Source organism: Terrapene carolina, unplaced genomic scaffold, assembly GCF_002925995.2.
Source record: "Terrapene carolina triunguis isolate 2854851 unplaced genomic scaffold, T_m_triunguis-2.0 Scaffold720, whole genome shotgun sequence".
Classification (NCBI taxonomy): domain Eukaryota; kingdom Metazoa; phylum Chordata; order Testudines; family Emydidae; genus Terrapene; species Terrapene triunguis.
The window spans coordinates 166,282-187,904 of NW_020665071.1; the positions used below are offsets into that span (position 1 = coordinate 166,282).

Sequence of the window (21,623 nt, forward strand, 5' to 3'; positions counted from 1 at the left end):
CTCTTCAAAAGGGCCTCACAGCCCTTCCTTACGGATGCCTTTCGGAGGAGGGTCTGCCAGGCCAGAAGTGTGGGGGGACAGCTCCCGTCAATGTTCACAAAGTCACCACCTTCCCTTCCTTGGAATCCCCCCTTGGAGCTACCTCTGCCATGGGGCCTATTGAGCGCTGCCGCCTGGTGCTGGCTAGGCTAGTGGCCAGCTGGGACTCTGCTTCCCTGCTACGCTCTTCTCTTCTGTCTTGTTATCTCCCAGCCCCTCACCATCGAGGCGTTTGTCTGTTCACCCACTGGCTCTGTCCTGTCTGACATTTAGAGTTAGATGGTGAGTACTCTGAGGCAGGGACTGTCATTGTTACATGTCTGTACTGCACCTGGCACAGTGGAGCCCTGACCCCTGACTGGGGTTCCCTGTCAATACCGTAATGCAAATCATACACAACAGCAGTAACTAGCCTGGTGTGACAAGCACTGTGCTGAACATGGTTTTGTTCTTGGTGTGGAAAAGGACAGCTGTGGTCAGCATCGTGTCAGCTGGCCACGGTGACCCCAGGAGTCACTCTAGTGTTATTATTGTGGTGGCACCTGGGGCCCAGTCCTGGAGCAAGGGGCCCAGTGTTCTGGGTGCGGCACAGACACAGAACAGAGACAGTCTCTGCCCCAAAGAGCTCACAGCCCAAGGGAAAGACTCTAGGGTTATCCACGACCAGCTGACACCATGTTACACATGACATGTCGTGTCTACCCTGAGTCTGAAGTCCTGGCCCTATAGAGACCAATGGGAACTCGCCCAATGATTTCAGTATGGCCAGGATTTCACCCTGAGTGGTTAGTGCTGTTAACACGCGCTCTAGCACCAGGCAATTGTCGTGTGCAGAGAGTCCACAAGGGCCCTGGCTGGGCTGCACTCATCTGGGGAGAGCTGGATTTGCTGATCAGAAGCCGGGAAGCTCTGGGGGTTGCTGTGTGTTGGTTTCTATTGTGTGTCTGGAGCTCACAGACTGTTCATCTGCAGGAAGGTGGCTGGCGGGGGGGAGGAGGCTCTGACTGTGCTGGCTGATGGCTAACTTCTTCATAGCCACTCAAGTGATTTAGGAGTTTAGGGCTGGAGTCACAGCATTGCAGGGCCTGAGTCCCAGGTGCCCTGCTGCCTCGGGGACTTCAAAGCCCTGAATTGGGCACTCAGGCTCTCCATACAATGTCTGGGCAGGGCTGTGCACCTACCAAAGGGCCCCTCAGAAGCCAGCACACTGAGCAGGCAGCCGCCTAAGCCAGCTAGTGAAATGCAGAGGAAAAGGGGCAGGGCTTAGGTTCCAATACACAAAGGGAATTAGGCACCTCACTCCCATTGATCTAGGCCTTAGGTGCCTGGCTGACAAGCTGGAGGAAGGCGCCTCCCTCCGGCTGGGATTCTCAGCAGTAAAATCTCGCCTGGAGTTAGGCATCTAAACCCGGTCAGCCCTTTCTTGTACAGAGCCAGAGAGAAACCCCTTCCCCTACATTACAGCAAGTAGCCCAGGGGTCAGGGCACCCAGAGTCAAATTTCTGCTCCAATAACTATTTATTCAAAGTGGACCAGCTCCAATAGGAGAGACTCACCCCACTGACCGTTACTAGAGGACTCACCTGGGAGGTACAAGACCTGGGTTCAAATCCCTGCCCCAAATCAGACAGGAAATCAAACTTCGTTCTCCCACAGCCCAGGTGAGTGCTCCAGCCAAAGACTTTTGGGTATTCTGGCCACAGGCCCACAGCCCTCACCTACCTCCAGCTGTTTTTAGTGCAGGGCCTGAACTGGTAGGTGCTCTGAGAGCAGTTAGCCCTTAATCTATCTGTGTCCCTTTGTGGCTCTGGCCCTTAACTCCTATTGAAAGTCAATGGGACTTAGGTGCTTTTTCAGTATTTTACTCGATGTTATTAGGCTTAACAAGAGCCCTGTAAAGAAGCTGGAATGTTTCATGAAAACCATTTTTAATGAAAAATGGCTTTCAAAAGTATAGGAATATTTTCACCAAAAAAAATTAATTCCATTTGAAAATTTTCATTAAAATGATTCACAACAAAAAATGTTCAAAATGAACATTTTTTCACTTTTAAGGAGGAAAAAAAATAAGTGAACTTGAAAAAAAATCATTCTAATTCCATTTGATCTTAATTGAATTTCCAATCTATTTGAAACCATTATTGTTTGTTTTGAGTCATTTTGTCAGAATATTGGAATAGTTCAGGCAAAATTTTGAATGAAAAGAAATTTTTTCTCAAAAAAAAATTAAAAATCCCCATTTTCACCAGCCTCCCAGAATGCTCAGCGCCTGCCAGGCTCGGCTCTGTGTCTCTCAGAGCCCCGCTTTGCACAAGGACAAATAGGTAATAAAATGGCTCCGAAACCTACACTCACCCTTTGCTCTGGGGCGGGGCCGGATATGCAATGATAATAGAGAGCACTCGGCAGGGGGGTCAAAGTCCAATTCCTCCTTACAGGGCCAGCAGGGGCTGGTAGCGCTGCTGAGGGTGGGACTGGATTAAGGCAATGCCTGGCCCTAGGCTTTCCCTGATATGGGGCCCCCATAGACCTGCCCTCAACCATTGGAGTGGCTGTGGCTGGGTCCTGCCTTCCCCTCTTAGAGAGACAGGCTAGCACATGGGTCCCCTCTAGCCCCCAGAAGGGTTGGGGCATCAACAAGGATTTTCTTCGCTTGCCCCCATTACTTCCCTCAGAAGCGGGGTGTTGGTTGTAGAGATATGTTTGTGCAAGATTATAAATTAGAGAGGTTCCCTCACAAGGGACAGTGTTATGAACACAGGAATGTTGAGCCCGTGCCTGGCAGGAGTGTGGAGAACACAGTGTAGCTCTGCCCAGCAGTTCACCACTAGTGTGAGTTTTATCCCTTTTGTCATTCGCTGGTTTGTTGTTTAATGAACCCCAAGATCATTACAGCAGTACTGGGGGGAGGGGCTGGGTCCCCAGGGCTCTTCTCCCGTGTTACACACACAGTCCCTGCTGAGTGTGGTTGGCAGGGCCCGCAGAGCAGCGGAACTGGGAGGAAAACTCTTGCTGAACTTCACGGGGCAGTTCCCCTCTCGAACCTCGGATCCCCAGCCCTAGGGTTGCCAGGCCTCCGGTTTTCGACTGGAACGCCTGGTTGAAAAGGGACTCTGGTGGCTCTGGTCAGTGCTGCCAACCTGGCTGTTAAAAGTCTGGTCAGCAGCACCGCGGGGGCCTGGGGCTAAGGCAGGTTCCCTACCTGCCCTGGCTCCACGTGGCTCCCAGAAGCAGCTGCCTGGTCCCTGCGGCCCCTAGGTGCAGAGAGGTTCGATGTGCTGCCCCCGCCCTGAGTGCCGGCTCCGCAGCTCCCACTGTCTGGGAATCATGACCAATGGGCACTGTGGGGAGGCACCTGCGGGCGCGAGGGCAGTGCGCGGATGGAGCCTCCCTGGACACCCATGTGCCTAGCAGCTGACGGGACCTGGTGGCCGCTTCCTGGGAGCCGCGGTAAGTGCCACCGGGACCCTGCACCCCCAACGCCCTTCTGCACCCCAACCCCCTGCCCAAGTCCAGAGTTCCCACCCGCAGCCAAACTCCCTCCCAGAGTCCGCACCCCCCCACACACACACTCCAACTCCCTGCGCCAGCCCGGAGCCCCCTCCTGCACCCCAAATCCCTCAACCTGGCCCCATCCCAGAGCCCACCCCCCCCAGCTGGAGCCCTCGCACCCCTCCCCACACCCTAACCCCCTGCCCCAGCCTGGTGAAAGTGAGCGAGGGTGGTGGAGAGCGAGCAACAGAGGGAGGGGGGATGAAGCGAGCAGGGGCAGGGCCTCAGAGAAGGGGATGGGCAGAGGGTAGGGCAGGTTTTGTGTGATTAGAAAGTTGGCAACCCTATCCGGCTCTCTGCAGACTCAGACAGGTGTTTCTGGGATGGTTAAATCCAGGGCACAGTTCTGAGCTTTTCTCCTCACACATGAAACCAGGAAACTTAAGTTTTCTTTAAAATGCAAGACAAGAGTCTGCTGGAGCCCTGGGCCTTAACCCTTACAGGCACAGGCCTGTAGTGCCTAGGCCTTAACCCTGCCCTGGGCATGGGCCTGTAGTGCCAAGGCCTTAACCCTGCTCTCTGGCAGTTCATGGCATTCCCCAGTGACCTTGGCTAGGCAAAGAAGGGAGGTCTCTTTGCGGAGAGGGTCCCCTTTGTTATGCTCTCAGCACACACAGACACATTAGATAAAATCAAAAAATCCTCAGGCTGGAAGAATGCAGCATAAGATGGCTTTGATGCTTACAATCCAGAACCAAGAGAGAAATGAAGCAGTCTCTTCCCTAGTGCCTAGGCCTTAATCCTGCCTCAGGCATGGGCCTATAATACTTAGGACTTAACCCTGCCCTCAGGAACATCATGTCATCCCCAAGTGACTTTGGATGGGCTCAGAAGGGAGGTCTCTCTGTGGGGAGGGTGTCCATTGTTATGCTCCCGGCACACACAGAGGAGTTGGATATAAACATAAATCCTCTGGCTGGATGGTTGCAGCGGAACATGGCTTTAATGCTTAGAATCCAGAATCCAGTCTGACCCTGTGTACACAGGCTGGAGAACTGGGGCAAGACGCCTGAAGCTCTTAGCAGACCTGAGACGGCCCCTCCTGATCCCCATCATGAATCTTACTGTAACATCTACTGATGTGGTGGTCTCCCGTTTATGTCAGGGGAGAGGGAGCAGGTATCTGACAGCATCCCCTGGTGTCTGTGACAGCCACTGCCAGCCCCTTTCCTGTCACTTGGCAGCATCGCTTACCACGGGGGGTGACTTCTGGCCAAGCTGACCCCATATAAAGGGGGGTACCACATCCTGCCCAGGATGTGAGATGGGGCCTCTCTGGGCCTGATCCACACAGCATGTGAGTCTGTTACAGCCCCAGCTACACAGCTTGGCTCTTTAGCTCATGCTGTAGGGCCTCATGCACTTAGCTGTGGAGAGCCCTGGGTCACACACTGGCTGTGTTGTCCAAGGTGGTGGCAGGCACAGAGCCAGGTCCCTTCTGCAGGGGGGACAACAGGGTGGGTACCACTGGGGTTACCTCGGAAGTGGCACTTGTGACGGGTTGGGTCACAGAAACCCCTTGGGACTTCCACCTGATGTGCTGAGACTACCTCTGAGCCCATTTTCCCTGATGGCTTGGGACTTCAGTACCCTGTCTTGTTGAGCCAGATAGCCTGCTCCAACACAGACCCAGGGTCTGAACCACGTCCCCCAAAAGCTGCAGACTTAACTGAAAACAGATTAAGAAGTGCTCCTGTCTCTAGCACCCAGATACCCAGTTCCCAATGGGATCCAAACACCAAATAAATCAATTTTACTCTGTATAAAGCTTATACAGGGTAAACTCATAAATTGGCCGCCCTATATAACACTGATAGAGAGATATGCACAGCTGTTTGCTCCCCCAGGAATTAATTACTTACTCTGGGCTAATTAATAAGCAAAAAGCGATTTTATTAAGTATAAAAAGTAGGATTCAAGTGGTTTCAAGTAATAACAGACAGAACAAAGTAAGTTAGCAAGCAAAATAAAACAAAACACCCAAATCTATGCCTAATACATTAAGAAACTGAATGCAGGTAAATCTCACTCTCAGAGATGTTCCAATAAGCTTCTTTCACAGAATAGACTCCTTCCTAGTCTAGGCCCAATCCTTTCCCCAATACAGACCTTGTTAGTTCCAGATCAGGTGGTAACTAGGGGATTTCTCATGACTAGAATCACCTTTGTTCTGTTCCACCCTCTTATATAGCTTTGGCACAAGGCGGGAATCTTTTGTCAATCTGGGTCCCCACCCCTCCTTCTAAATGGAAAAGCACCAGGTTTAAGATGGATTCCATTATCAGGTGACATGGACACATGTGCTGTGAGACCCCAAGCCTTCATTCTGCCTGGCCTGACTCACAGGAAGGCTTTCAAGTAAACAGAGCCATTTACAACCAATTGTCCTAGTTGATGGGAGCCATCAAGATTCCAAACCACCATTAATGGCCCACATGTTGCATAATTACAATAGGAGTTATATTTCATATTTCTAGTTTCAGATACAAGAATGATACATTTATACAAATAGGATGACCACACTCAGTAGATTATAAGCTTTGTAATGATACCTTACAAGAGACCTTTTGCATGAAGCATATTCCAGTTACATTATATTCACACTCATTAGCATATTTTCATAAAATTATATGGAGTGCAATGTCACAGCCCTGCTCTGCTGCCGGCTTCCCCTGCACTGGTATCGGGGGGCACCTGCACCAATGGATGGTCAGAGAACCGACAAGGGGAGGAAATGGGGGGGGATATACGGCACTTCCCAGTGATGGAAATTCCTAGTGCTAGGCTTGGGCAGGCGGCAGAGCAGCCTGGGTGGGATGAAATCCTCTCCTGTCCCTGGGGAGCTGCTCTGCCTGGGAGCAGAGTGGGTCAAGTCAGATGCTGGATGGGGCATGTTCCCTGCAGTGCCGGCCCCTCATACAGTCTGGGGAGGTGTTAACTATCCCTGCTCTCTCCTTACAGGTCCCTGCCCAGAGTGTCCCCATGGCGACATGGTGGCGGCTCTGTGTGTGCAGCCTGGGGATCCTCCTCCTGGTTCCGTGTTCTCTCTCTGGTAAAAACGTTTGAATCCCAATTATTTCCCTCCCTGTCCGCCATGTACGCTGCCCCCTGTAGGGCTGGGGTAGGGGCATCAGAGGCCAATGAAACTCCCCCAGGGCCTCCTCAGTCCTGCAGAGTAAAAGGGTCCAGGCCAGGAGGCTGTGGGGTGAAGATGACATTAGGGTGACCGGGGCATGTCCTAGCTCTGGGTGGCACAATTGTTGGATCTTGAAGCAAGTTGCCCGGCTCCTGCTGCCCTTGACAGAGGCTTCCAGAGCCCCCAACACTGATCCCTTCCTGTCATGCCACGGGACCCGAAGGCACCGTGCTGCTAGATCTCCCCCACTGGGAACCTGGATTCTCATGGCCTGCAATCTTTACAGCTACCTGAGGGATGGGGGTGCCCAGTTCCCCTTAGGATGACTGGAAGGTCATCAAAATCTCCTTGGTGGCTTTGAAAATCTGCCTTATGCCTCCCCACCAGTAGCCACACAGTGAGTGTCAGCTCAGTAGTAATTGCTCTACATGCCCCATGGTGGGATGGACGAGCCTGGAAACCCTTCAGACAAAGCTATTGTGCAGACATAAATCATCCTCAGATGCTTACTTTCCCCCAGACACCGACCACCAAAACGGTGAATCCCTATCTGAGTCAGTTTCTGTTGTGGGCATTGAATCCATGGAAGGGATGTGCATCGTCCCAAAGATCCATCAAAATTCAATACCCTCAGGCCTGGCAGAAGTCTCCTGAGGTGGCCCCTCTGCAGCCATTCTGGGTCTTCATGGATCTGAAACTGGTTCATCAAAAAAGTTTCCTGCAGTGGAAAGAGTTCGTAACTGGGTGCCATGGGGTTGTGCAGGGTGCTGTGAACTGGCAAGTGGCTTCCAGATGGGGCCACCCCTTGCTAATAGAGTGTAGGTAGGTTGCAAGACAGGCACCTTTGGTGGAGTTTCTGGGGGATTGTAGGACAGGATTTGTGGTATGACTGCACTGCCCTGCATCCACACAGAGTAACTCAGTTGAGCTCCACATGACTTAGCCTCGGGAACCTTCTGCTACGAGCTATGCACGACTGAGGAAATTTTGATTAGCTCAGCGATGCCCCCTCCTCTTTCACTCACTGTGTCTGTAGGGCTGGGCCCTGGCTCAGAGATGCCCCTCTTTTTTCTTGTCACTCATTCTGCTCCTGGGATTTTCTGTTCCAGAGGAATTTTCCCTGGCTGGCTCCCCGCGCCCCGTGGTGGGGATAATTGGCCAGGATGTGGTGTTACCCTGCCAGCTCTCACCCCCAGCTGGGCTGCCCAGCATGAACGTGCAGTGGAGGAAAATTGGACCAGGATTTATCCTGGTTCATGAGTACATGGATGAGGGAACCCAGGACCTGCCGGGGGAGGGTTACCAGACCCGGACGGAGCTGTTCCTGCAGGAGTTCAGCAGTGGGAATGTCTCACTGAAGCTGAAACGGCTCCAAGTGGCAGACGCTGGGAAGTACCATTGCTTTGTGAGGAACCTAGAGTGGAGCCTGGAAACCACCACTGAACTACGGGTTTCAGGTGAGACGGAGCACTAAGTGGTGTACAAGGATGGAATGTTGTTGCCTCGGTAACGATGTCCAGGCTACTGGAGCTGTTCCAGCTGCTCAGTTTTCCTTCTTGGAGCTCCAGTGTTATCAGTACTAGCAGATAGTGCAGCCTGCTAATTCAGCAGACCTTGATGTTACTCATAAAGAACAACCACCAGAATGGTTCGGTGACAAAGGCACTCGGACAGATTTATTGCCCTCAAGGTACAGTCCTAGTGCCCTGGCTCCGTGGTTACAGGTACATTAACACATGAGTGCCCAGTGGCCAGGAGTGGCTCAGTCAGCAGCGGGAGACCCTGCTGTCCCCTCGGCCACACAAAGGGTTAAGGTGAGATACCCCCACATTTATAGACTGAAACAAACTGGGATAAACAACTTACATACCACCTTACATATTTTATGACATCTCTTTGTTACCTCCCCTTGTTCCTGATATTTCAGACAGAACATCCCTATTCATTTTATCTTGTGCTAGATTGGGGTGTATCTGTACCAGCCTTCTGGAAAATATTTACATAAATATCTCATGTCTAGTACTTCTTGGGAGTGCCTATGTTTTGGCATGTCTAACAGGAAATTTGCTAAGTTCAAGTACCAGACAGTGAACTTGGAAGCATCTGCTTTAATACATGGCCTGACTTTGGTTTACAGCCTCTGGTTCCGGCCTCAGATCTTGCACCAGGCCCAGATCTCCAGGCTCTCCCTCCACTACAGAGAGGTGCTGTGTCTGGGCAGCCAGAGCCTCTTGTACCCATGTGGGTCCCCCAATACTGAGCCCAGCATGGCAGCAGGGTCCTGTGCTGCAGGGAGTGATGTGCGGGACTCAGTAGGGGCCGCTCTCCCCTTGCACTCAGCACTGACCCCACTGTGGTGCTAGCAGGCTCAGTGCTGCATTAAACAATGTCTTTTCAATGAGATGTAAAGCTACAGTCCTCAGCTCTCATGCTCATTGCGGCGCTGTATGAGGGAGTGGGACCTTTACCCCCATGTTCTGCCAAGATCCCAGGTGAGGTCATAAGTACATTTGGCCTCCCTTAAAACTCCCTTTGCAGTTTCCAAGGGCTGGGATATTGTTTTTTATTCACTGGGCACTGACCCCGCATCCAGTGCTGCACAAGGGCAGTAGAAAGGACGGTCTATGCCAATTTAGCTCACTAAGTAACCTAGCCCCAGACAATACAGTTCAGAAACATCAAGCCCCAGGTGAGGGGCCCTCTTGTGATAATGCAGATCATTGAGGTTGTTTTAAATTATCTCCCATCTTTGGTGGCTCCTAGTGCACAGGTTCCGCAGGAGATGTGTGCTTTTAGGGAGAGATTGAAATGATTGGAGGGTGGTTGTGTGCAGCACAGGGAGAGGGAAAACCAAGCATAAGGGGTGGCATGGCCTGGGGCACCATTAGCAGTGCGGGAGAAGGACACCAGAGGGACAGTGTGTAGAAGGATGGCACAGGCAGAGTGGGAGCAGAGAGGTAGGTGGGATCGCTATCCTTTACCTGCTGCTCTGTACGGAAGTGCAGTGATCCTGACAGCTGCTGGGCTCCACCCCAGAAGTGGCTTAATTTCAGCAGCAAGTGCAGCAATCTCTCTGTAGCAGTTTCACCCTGCACATTCCCCAGTGAGACTTCAGTGCTCAGTGCTCTATGAAAATGCAAGATGGCATTATTTAATTTCCCGAGTCATCAGGATGAGGGATCCCAGGGAGACTTTGCACATAAGGGAATGGAGCTTTCCAGTCACAGCCCCCTATATCCAGTGGTATCCGGGGAATCACATGAGTGCTACCAAAGACAGATTTCCTGATACACACACTCTCTGTCTCTCCCTGTAGCTGTGGCTCCAGTGTTCATTGAGGTGCTGGGTCCCCAGGGCCAGGGGATCGGGCTGGCCTGTAGAACCGCAGGCTGGTTCCCCAAACCCGAACTCCAGTGGGTTGGAAAGACCTGGAAGAATCTGTCGATGGAGATTGTGACCAACGTGACTCAGGACAGGGAGAACCTGTATAGTGTTGTGAGTCACATCACTGTCACAGAAGAAGACAATGGAGACATCAGCTGCATAGTGCGGAATAGCCTGTTGGAGACCAAGCAACGATCTGCCATTCACCTCTCACGTAAGTCCACCCATGCAGAAGAGGTCACCATGGGAGTGGTGGAGGGCTTGGTCACTTGGGAATTGCACTCGGCTAGGACCTGTTTCTGGTAATGAAATAGGAAATGTCCTTCTCATCTGATTTGTGGGGCTATTTGGGATGGAGATTTCTATGATCAGGAGCTGGGCTGTGTCTTGTGAAATGGGCTGAGGAGATGACACACCAAGTTGATAAAGGTAACTGGGCTGACCTAAGAGATTCAGGGTGTGTCTACACTAGAAACGTTACAGCAGCAACACCGTGGTTTAAACACTGGCTACAGCGACAGAAGGGGTTCTTCCATGGTTGTAGTAAATTCACCTCTCTGAGAGATGGTAGCTAGAATGACAGAAGAATTCTTCCGTCGACCTAGTGGTGTCTTCACTGGGGTTAGTTTCACGTCCTCTGCAACGTATTTAAGATGACCTAACTCTATAGTGTAGACCAGGTGTCACACTCTGAAAGGGGTTTGACTTAGTGCTGCATGAAATTCTGATAAAATAATATCAAAATCAATGTAGCCCACATTAAATAGATTACAAACTGGCTAACTGATAGCTCTCAGAGTAATTGTAATGGGGAATCATCCTCCAATAGGGATATTTCTAGCAGTGTCCCACAGGGATCTGTTCTGGGCCAATGCTATTCAATATAAAATCATTGCTGGTAAAATTTGCAGATGACCCAAACATTGGTGGAGAGGTAAATAATGATGGTGACAGGTTGGTACTACAGACTGACGTGGAGCGCTTGGTAAGGTGGATTCACCCTAACAACATGCTGTCACAGATCCACAGCACCAGTGCCATAGCCCCAGCTTTAGAATAGTCTCTGGGAGGACCCTTCAGGGAAAACCACCTTCAGGGGAAACCACCTGGCTTCACACCTCCTTAGATTGAACCCCTGGGCCTTCAGTACCCCTGTTTCCCACTGAGAGCTCCGTTCAGCGAGTTCCATTGAGACAGACCCCTAAAGGAGACTGGTACAATCTTGGGCATCAAAGCATCTCCTCTGTCAGCATTTGTAGTGACACTCAGCCAGTGCTGTAAAACAGAAGAGTTTATTAGTCAACTGTCACACAGCACAGGACGTCCTTGGCTAGCACAGAGAAAAGAAAGTTACAGCATAATCCATCCTGGGCAGCACAGAGCCCAGTGCCCTGTCCTTCTGACCTCTCTGTCCCAGTTCAGGTGTGCCCCAGCTGCTTTCTGCAGCCCATACTTAGCTTCCACCTCACACACCCCAGTTCTTTGTTCCCCAGCAGGGCTAACACTGCTTGGCTTCCTGCCGAGAGGTGGGCCAGCCATGGTAATTGGTTACTAGGTATCAAAGTCCCAGTGACTTGGATTTGCCATTGTCTTCTCAGATACTCCACTGATATCAGACCTTTATCCCCACTAGGTACCAATAAAGCATGTAGGGGAAACCGAGGCACACATAGGCTTCATAAAAATATTACAAAAATTCCCACTTTGTCACACATGCATTTCAACATGGCCAAATGCCAGGTGTAACAGGGTACACACTGCGCCCATCCGGATTTGGCCCCTTGGCTCCTCTCCTCCATGAATCAGGGACACTTCAGTCTGGTGCAACTCCTGTGTTCCTTATTCGTGATCAGTTTCCAACTATATGCAGGCTTTACAACTGCTTGGCCCACCACAGGCCTGGCCAGCAACAGACTAGGAGGCTCCTGCTCCCTCTGAGCCTGACCTCCCACTCTTAGTCTCTGCCCTCAGCCTTCTCTCACTTCCTTCCAGCGTTATAGCTCCTGCTAATGAGGCTGGCAGGTGTGGTCAGTTACCAGGCAAACATAGGACTGTTCACCCAGCCCCAGTCCATTCTCCGTGAATGGGGCTGGAGTGGCAGGAGCTGATTATGGGCTTCTCCAGCAGCGCGCTGCCACAGACCTCACCACTTAAGCAACAGCCAGATGGGGCCTGATCCGGCCCCTTCTCCCTCGGCCTGGGAGGTTGGTCTGGGGGAGCCTGCCGCTTCCCACTGGGTGATCCCCGGGGTCCTCCTCGCCATGTTTGTCTATCCCCCACCCACAGAAGGCACACTGGGTAGGGAGCAGACTGCCCCACAGGTCTGCTGCTACCCAGAGGTCCTCACACCAGTCACAGCCTTACGGTTATCCTCCCAGCTGCTCCCCCTTTCTGTCCAGCAGGAGAGCCGGGTGGGTCTGGACATCGCCCTGGCTGCCCGGGGCATCAGGTTCAGTTACGCGGCCCAGGGGAGTCTGGCTTTCTCTGTCTGGAGGTTCTACCTTCAGGCATTCCCTGGCGGCTTCCCCTTCTAGTCCTCGGGCCTCCTTCCCTGGCCGTCCTATACTGGGACACTCCTATGGCCCCTCGCCCCCTATTTCTCCCCTGTCTTTATTTTGGCTTTGTTCTCTAGGGTTTGGTTCTCCTGTCATCTGGGGAGATGGGTCTTCCCCCTCACTGGGGCTGAGGGGCATAGGAGTTTCCCCACCTTTCAATGGCGTCTCCCCCCTCTTCCTGCCGGCAGGTCCCCTCCCATGGCTTCCTTTCCCCTTTGGGAAGGGGCCCCAATCTGTCCCCAGTACCACAGGGTATGGTAACCCCTCTACCACCCCAACCCGTTGCGAGGAGAACCTGCCCCCATCTCCAGGGGCACCTGGGCCATGGGGCAGGGCCTCCAATCTGCGTGGATGCACTCTAGCATCATTTTTGCCCCGGGGATAAACCACTGTGGATTTACCAGCCATCTCTGAATGAGGGAGTGGGCCGAGGCCATGTCCACCAAGCCCCTCTGGGGCTTCCTCCCCACCGCACGGGGATGGTGGCCAGTCCTCGCCGCTTCTTCCTTCTTCCACCATTCATCCAACCGCAAAACTCAGCAGGTCCACAGTCCATTTCCGGACAGCCCCGGCATTTGTGTCCCAGCCGCCCACATCACCAGCACACCAGCTGTCCCGGGCAACGAGGGGCTCCCTTAGTCTCTCTTACTTCCTTTTCTCTGGGCTTCTCCCATGGGGAGGTTCTCGGTGTTTCTTCCCCCCCGTCCAGGTCCAGGTCTAGGTCTATCTGACCCTCTTTTCACGGAAAATCCGCCTCCATGCATTCCTCTGTTAGTTTAACAGCAGCCTCCAACATGTTTGGCTGGTGCCGTCAGTCCCAAACTTGCATGTTAAACTGTATAAATTGTTCAGGAAGGACAAATGGGGGAGAAAACGTGGAGGAGTTGCACTGTATGTAAGAGAGCGGTATGATTGCTCAGAGCTCCAGTATGAAACTGGAGAAAAGACTGTTGAGAGTCTTTTGTTTAAGTTAACAGCCGAGAGCAACAAGTGTGATTTCGTGGTGGGCATCTGCTATAGACTACGAACCAGGAGAATGAGGTAGACGCGGCTTTCTTCGGACAATTAATTGAAGTTTCCAGATCACAAGCCCTGGTTCTCATGGGGGACTTCAATAACCCTGATAGCTGCTGGGAGAGCAACATGACAGTGTACAGACAATCCAGGAAGTTTTTGGAGAGTGTTGGGGACAACTTCCTGGTGCAAGTACTGGAGGAACCAGCTAGGAGCCATGCTCCTCTTGACCTGCTGCTCACAAACCGGGAAGAATTAGTAGGGGAAGTAGAAGTGGGTGAGAACCTGGGAGGCAGTGACCATGAGATGGTCGAATTCAGGATCCTGACACAAGGAAGAAAGGAGAGCAGCAAATATGGACCCTGAACTTCAGAAAAGCAGACATTCACTCCCTCAGGGAACTGATGGGCAGGATCCCCTGGGAAGATAACATGAGGGGGAAAGGAGTCCAGGAGAGCTGGGCTGTGTTTTAAAGAATCCTTATTGAAGTTGCAGGAAAAAAACATCCCGATGTGCAGAAAGAATAGTAAATATGGAAGTGACCAGCTTCGCTTAACAGAGAAATCTTGGGTCAACTGAAACACAAAAAGGAAGCTTATAAGAAGCGGAAATTTGGACAGATGACTAGGGAGGAGTATAAAAATATTGCTCTAGCATGCAGGAGTGTAATCAGGAAGGCCAAAGCACAACTGGAATTGCAGCTAGCAAGGGATATGAAGGATAACAAGAAGGGTTTCTACAGGTATGTTAGTAACATGAAGAAGATCAGGGAAAATGTGGGACCCTTACTGAATGGGGGAGGCAACCTACTGACAAATGATGTGGAAAAAGCTGAAGTACGCAATGCTTTTTTTGCCTCTGTCTTCACAGACAAGGTCAGCTCCCAGACTGCTGCACTGGGCAGCACAGTATGGGGAGGAGGTGAGCAGCCCTCAGTGGTGAAAGAATAGGTTAAGGACCATTTAGAAAATTTGGACATGCACAAGTCCATTGGTCTGGATCTAATGTATCCGAGGGTGCTGAGGGAGTTGGCTGATGTGATTGTAGAGCCATTGGCCATTATCTTTGAAAACTCGTGGTGATCGGTGGAGGTCCCGTACAATTGGAAAAAGGCAAATATAGTGCCCATCTTTAAAAAAGGGAAGAAGGAGAATCTGGGGAACTACAGCCTCACCTTAGTACCTGGAAAAACCATGGAGCAGGTCCTCAAGGAATCAATTTTGAAGCACTTGGAGGAGAGGAAGGTGATCAGGAACAGTCAACATGGATTCACCAAGGGCAAATCATGCCTGACCAACCTGATTGCCTTCTATGATGAGATAACTGGCTCTGTGGATATGGGGAAAGTGATGAACGTGATATAACTTAACTTTAGCAAAGCATTTGATACGGTCTTCCACAGTATTCTTGCCAGCAAGTTAAAGAAGTATGGATTGGATGAATGGACTATAAGGTGGACAGAAAGCTGGCTAGATTGTCAGGCTCAACGGGTATTGATCAATGGCTCGATGTCTAGTTGGTAGTCGGTATCAAGCAGAGTGCCCCAGGGTTGGTCCTGGGGCCGGTTTTGTTCAACATCTTCATTAATTATGTGGATGATGGGATGGATTGCACTCTCAGGAAGTCAGAGGATGAAACTAAGCTGTGGGGAAAGGTAGATATGCTGGAGGGTAGGGATAGGGTCCAGAGTGACCTAGACAAATTGGAGGATTGGGCTAAAAGAAATCTGATGAGGTTCAACAAGGACAAGTGCAGAGTCCTGCATTTAGGACGGAAGAATCCCATGCACTGCTACAGTCTGGGGACTGACTGGCTAATTGGTAGTTCTGCAGAAAAAGGACCTGGGGATTACAGTGGACAAGAAGTTGGATATGAGTCAACAGTGTGTCCTTGTTACCAAGAAGGCTAACAGTATATTAGGCTGCATTAGTAGGAGCATTGCCAGCAGATTGAGGGAACTCTATTTGGCACCGGTGAGGCCACACGTGGAGTACTGCATCCAGTTTTGGGGCCCCCACTACAGAAAGGATGTGGACAAATTGGAGAGAGTCCAGTGAAGAGCAACAGAAATGATTAGGGGGCTGGACCACATGAGAAGAGGCTGAGGGAACTGGCCTTATTTAGTCTGCAGAAGAGAAGAGTGAGGGAGGATTTGATAGCAGCCTTCAACTACCTGAAGGGGGTTCCAAAGAGGATGAAGCTTGGCTGTTCTCAGTGGTGGTAGATAACAGAATCATAGAATCATAGAATATCAGGGTTGGAAGGGACCTCAGGAGGTCATCTAGTCCAACCCACTGCTCAACGCAGGACCAATTCCCAACTAAATCATCCCAGCCAGGGCTTTGTCAAGCCTGACCTTAAAAACTTCTAAGGACTGAGATTCCACCACCTCCCTACATAACCCATTCCAGTTCTTCACCACCCTCCTAGTGAAAAAGTTTTTCCTAATATCCAGCCTAAACCTACCCCACTGCAACTTGAGACCATTACTCGTTCTGTCATCTGGTACCACTGAGAACAGTCTAGATCCATCCTCTTTGGAACCCCCTTTCAGATAGTTGAAAGCAGCTATCAAATCCCCCCTCATTCTTCTCTTCTGCAGAACAAGGTGTAATGATAATGAATTATGGGCAGCTATCCCAGCATTCAAGTGGCTGCAACATGCTTTTCAAATGGGGGGGGAGGTGGAGTGTGACAGGAAGCGTCGGGGGAGAGAGAGTGGGTTTTTGGGGTGCTGAGAGTGTGTCAGCAGGCTGTCTTGTCGTTCAGACCCGCCTCCCCCATGCCTCTCACTCACTCACTCAAAGCAAACAGTAGCTGCTTGTTTTTTTCTCAGACCAGATAAGCAGCCGCTGTCAGAAACGACAACCCCCCCCTTCACTCACTCACTCACCCGCATGCCCTGGGGCAGACTGCAGAGTCAGCCACTCATCATAGGCAGGGTTGGGTCTGGACTTGCTGCCTCTCTCTGGAACCCAGTGCCTCTATGGGGCCTTGGACAAGGCCCAGCAGCCTGGTGAGTTGCCAGCCTGGAGCTCCCCAGCCCCTCTGGCCTTTCCCCAGCCCTGCCTCACTCTAGGCACCTGAGCTTCCCAGCAGCCAGGCCCCTCTCTATCTCTGAAGGCAGAGAGAGACTGTCTATGCTTCTGGCCCACTGCCCTCTTATAAGGGCCAGCTGAGCCCTGATTGCACTGGCTACCACTGTGGCTGCTTTCCCCATCAGCCCAGCTTTTCTCTGCCACAGCCCTCTCCCAGGGCTGATTTCAAGCCCTTCCAGCCAGGAGCGGGTGACTACCCCGCTACAAGCCTTCATAAATATATTACAAAAATTCCCACTTTGTCAAACATGTATTTCAACATGGCCAAATGCCAGGTCACACGTCTATGAACAAACAGTGTATGTCACACTTGCATGACAGTAGACTGTAATCTGATAAGGAGTGACTCTGAAAAGGACTTGAACATGAGCTCCCAGAGCAATGCCGGAGCTAGGATGGTGAATGCAACCCTTGAATGTATAAATGAGAATATCTAGCAGGAGAAAGGAGGTGACATCACACCTGTGTGTGGTGTTAGCCAGACCACTGCTGGGTACTGTGTACAGTTCTGGTGTCCACACTTTAAAACAGGATGTTGACAAATTGGAAAGTGCTAAGAAAATAGCTACAGGAACAATTAGAGATCTGGAAACCTGCCTCGTAGTCAGAAACATAGGAGCTCAAGTTATAGAGCTTATCCAAGGGAAGGTAAAAAGGTGACTTGATCACGGTCTGTAAGTACCTACACAGGGAGGAGATTTCTGACAGTTGATAGGTCTCTAATCTAGCAGACAAAGGCAGAACAAGATCTAATGGCTGGAAGTTGAAGCTAGACAAATTCAGACTGGAAATAAGGTGCAGATTTTAACAGTGAGGGGAATTAACCGTTGGAACAACTGCCCTCGGGACGTGGTGGATTCTCCATCACCTGGAATCTTCAACCCAATCTGGGCGTCTCTTTCTATAAGATCTGCTCTAGCTGGAACAGAAGTTCTGGGCTGGATGCAGGGATCAGTGCGGGAGGGTCTCTGGCCTGGGCTATACAGGAGGTCAGACTAGATGATCATAATGGCTCCTTCAGGCCTTAACATCTATGAATCCATGAACTCATGACACACTGGGGCCAGCTAGGAAAACAACTGTTCTCTGCTGAACAGGCAGGGCTGGGCACGGCTGGGCATGCAGCTGCTGGCTGTTGGCTTGTAGCAGCGGGAGAGATTTTGGCAGAGCAGAGTCCTGGGTCCTGGGTCTTGGAACTGATGCTGTGCTGTCATCTCTGGTTCCAATGCTCCCATTTATGGCTGTGATTAGAGTATGAAGGGGATGTTCCCTTCAGTCCTGGGAATTTCTGGAATCCCTGAGCTAGGACTCAGTTGTCAAACCAAGTGGCAAACCCCATTCTCCAGCTCCAGGATGGGACCTTGCTCCTCACACACTGCGCTCTCTGTTTGCCAGGTGACATCTTCCCCCGTGTTTCTCCCTGGCTGGCTGCATTCTCGGTGATGTTCACTCTGTTTCTCATTGCTGCTGGAGCTTGTGCATATCTTGGATACACAGGTAATGGGAATGTGTTATTTGCATGGCCGGCTCCAGGCACCAGCTCAGCAAACAGGTGCTTGGGGCGGCCAAGGGGAAGGGGCGGTACCTCAGACTCTTCGACGGCAATTCGGTGGCAGGTCCCTCGGTCCCTCTCGGAGGGAAGGACCTGCCGCCGAAGAAGAAAGCGGCGTGGTGGAGCTGCCGACGAATTGCCGCCGATCGCGATTGGGGCTTTTTTTTTTTTTTCCCACCGCTTGGGGCGGCAAAAACCCTGGAGCCAGCCCTGGCTATTTGCATGTTTAGAGCCCGGCCCTGGAGTGCACTGGGCTGAGGAATGGGAGCATTTTATTGTTTATTTATTTTAGGAAATAAACCAAACTAACAAACACACCGGGGTCCCTGGCCCCACCTGTATTAGCAAATTGCTCAGTGTTTCCCCTTCCTTCCCTGTCTCACTGCGATGTCTGATTCTCTGTCTCACAGCGAAGCGAAAGGCCTCTCAGAAGAAACGCTCTAAAGAGGAGGCTCTGTCATTTCTTGGTAGGTCTCCTGCTCTAGCCCTTGCTCTGTCTGTTGAGATGTGTGAGCTCTGTAACTGCTTGGTGTTATCTATGGATTCAGTGCAATGAAGTGATGGAGCCAGGAGGTCTCTGCCCAGAGGTTCCTCACCTCCCCCACGTTCTCAAACATGCTGATGGTAACGGTTGACAAATGTGTATTTTGCAACAGAAACCCAAAGGGTCTGTGCTTGTGAGATTCCCTGCAGCAGGGAGACGGGCTTGCAGTGAGAAATCTGTCAGTCACATTCTGTCCCACTAACCCTGCGCAATTGCTGGGTGGCTAAAGGAAACAACACGGCAAGATCAATGACGCTCTGTGAGATGATTCCATCCCTGTGACTGTCGAATGCACAGGACACAGGGAGGGTGTTTAACCACTAGAGGAAGCTCGCAATGGCAGTGATGAATTCTTGATCTCTTGATGGCATCAGATCCAGACTGGGCACCTTTCTGGAAGCTGCTGTAGTCAAACCTGAGTTATTGGGCTCAGTGCAGGGGGAAGTGGGTGAGATTCTCTGGCCTGTGATATACAGCAGGTCAGAGCAGATAAACTAATGGTTCTGCTTGGCCTGAAACTCTACAAATCTGTGACATTCCCTCTCTCATATGGGCCAATAGACACAGCAGCAACATTTTATTAAGTGCACACGTCTGATTTATTCCACTGTGAAATTTTCAATATTTAGTAACAATATTGGTTTGCATTGTGATGGTGCTGAGTGGTGCTGACCCGTTCTGCTAGGCACTGCGCTCACATGCAGGGAAATACAGATGAAAGGGAGAGAGAATGGATACAACATGCCAGCATGGTGACTGGGGTTCTCCCGGCAATCACAACCTGGAAGAGCTCTGAGGATCCTCCTCTTTCATCTCCTCTCTGCCATGCCCTCTCGTGGCCACATTCCTCCAGCTGGGGAGGGCTGGATGGGACTCCCCTGCAATCAGTGCTGTTCTGTAACTAGCCACAGGGGTCGCTCTGGAGTAACTGACCCCGCCCCATGGTTCTACCAGGCCTGTGCTAGACAGAGCCCTGCACCAGTTTAACTCAAGGTGTGTTTTGAAACCTAATTAATTAAAATGGTGCAAGAGTGTGTGTAGAAAGGGGCTAAGGAGTGAGAGACCTCCCATGTCTCCTGTGTGTTGGTGCATATCACTAACTGCCAGTCCTGCTCCTGTCAAACTGCCAGCTCCTGCACTGGGGCTGGGAGTGCGGGTGTGGGATGTCTGTGACAAACCCCAGTCATTAGAGAGTGTACAGCACCACCCAGTGTGTGTCTCTGGGTCTGACTCTTTTCTCTTCCCTATTTCAGAGACTGAGAAGAAGACCTTTGACACAGGTAGTTGGCTAAAACCCTAGTAAATGTGTGTCTGCACTTTCATACTATAATGTGATAGTATGTGGACTATGCACTGTGTGGACCTAAGTCACCTTCATGCCCTGGAAATAGTCAAACACTGCACAGTTTGCAGCTCAGATTTCAGTGTCATCCTGAACAACAGAGAGAGAATTTAATGCATATGGGATGGCAGGACTCAGGCTATGTCTACACTGCCCAGTGTTCAGATTACAGGAGTGTGAATAGCAACACACACTAATGTGCTGCACTGTAACAACCCTGTTTTGATGCTCTGGGTGTGAACTAAAAGATTCCTAGTTTATGTTTCCAATAGTCATATTTGAAGAGGACCAACTAAGTGATGTTTAGAGGGCAGTTACAGTGCAGCAATTTGGTGCATGATGCAAATCATACCCCCAAATGCCGATCTATGGGGTTGTGTAGACAAGCCTGAGCCAGGGGCTGGACAAACTTCCTCCATGCAGGTTTGTGGGTATATCTCAGTTCTGACCTGAAAAATGGCTGCTATCCCAATGCTGGGCTCCCCACTTACACACAACTCTGGCAGTACCCCTCAGTGTTCACCCACTGCATCCCGACTATATCAGTGCTGGGCTCCCCACAGCACTGCCAGTGCCCCTCAGTCCCCATCCACTGCCTCCCTGTAATCCAGACCAGAGCTCCACAATCCTGTCAAATCCTGTAACCGCCCCCTGCCCTCATACACACCATACATGCAAAGTCAGTGGAAGGGGTCCTGGAATTGAGCTTTGCAGTGGGTCCCCATGGGACAAACGCTGCCGCTGACTGCAGCCTCCTGCTATCCCAGCACTGGGCTTCCTCCCCCAGCTCCAGCTCTGTTGGCATCCCTCAGTCCCCACCCACAGCTTCCCTCCTATTCCAGCCCTCAGCTCCTCAGTCCTGTCCTGATCCCTCTCTCCTAGTCTAGGCCTGGCCATCGAATGAACAGAATTTCAAAACCCTACTGTGCTCTGGGTGGGCTCTGTGAGGTGCACTCTGATGGGCCCCACCACCCACACTGTTCTGACAAGATGTTAGACCCAACGTTTGGAACAGTCCCATGTCACTGTTCTTGGAACAACACACACGAAACCCACGATGGTCTCCTTTTCTTCTCTCCCCAGAATGCCAGGAGCTGCGTCAGTTGCTTGGTAAGTTCATCCACCTTCCCTTAGAGAGCCCTGGGCAGAGGCTCCAAGCCACACATGGCACTGAGCGGATCCAGAAGCACCAACACTGCAAGGCAGGGCTGAGTGAACAGTTTGGGCCAAAATCTGAGTTGCATTAGTCATCTCAGTCCCATCACCACACTATGAACTCTCTGAAGCAGACACAGGATCACCTGCTCTCAAGTCTGGGTAAACAGACAGGTGTTATCTGGCCTTTGACAATCCAATGCCATCACATTGTTCTGATGCGAGAGAAGGGGGCCAACTGCTTTCTATAGA

At 51.2% G+C, this 21,623-nt stretch overlaps 1 pseudogene; it reads left to right on the top strand.

Moving 5' to 3' along the window:
• Positions 1-6,573: 6,573 nt before the first annotated feature.
• The window catches only part of LOC113408067, a 79,254-nt pseudogene continuing 64,204 nt past the window's right edge, over positions 6,574-21,623 (top strand).